This window comes from Mus caroli, chromosome 19 (assembly GCF_900094665.2).
Source record: "Mus caroli chromosome 19, CAROLI_EIJ_v1.1, whole genome shotgun sequence".
NCBI classification, from domain to species: domain Eukaryota; kingdom Metazoa; phylum Chordata; class Mammalia; order Rodentia; family Muridae; genus Mus; species Mus caroli.
Genome location: NC_034588.1, coordinates 44,516,317 through 44,516,833, shown reverse-complemented (window position 1 = coordinate 44,516,833; position 517 = coordinate 44,516,317).

The following is a 517-nucleotide window of genomic DNA, read 5'->3' as shown; positions in this document are numbered from 1 at the left end:
ACCCCTGTGTGGGATATGAGTCGTCCCCAGAGCTCTGGCTTTCCCCAAATAAAGCCTCATGTGGTTTGCATCAAGCTTGGTCTCTCGTGAGTTTTTGGGAGTCCGCTATTGTCCCGAGACTTGAGTGAGGGGCTCCCTTTGGAGGTCTTTCATTAGATTTTCTGACTCTATCTAGTCCAAAGGAACTCAGAAACATGAAAGACCCACGAGGACTAGACATTGGCAGAAAGTCAGTTCTAATGACTAAAAAGGAGAGAGAGAGAGAGAGAGAGGGTGTTGATAGGTGTTACTGTCCTTAAGCTTCTATGAGAAGTGAAGACAAATTGAGATAAATCAGGAACCCAGTATGGGGGGGGTGTAGGGGGGAGAAAACAACCAAATCTCTGAGGCTTTGACTGGTTACCCACTAAACTCATGCTGTCAACAGCAACACTATCACAAGATAATAGAGTAGGTACCACAGCCGGAACCCTGATGCCCTACCTACACCTTCTGACTAAACCAAGGAGAAACCAGT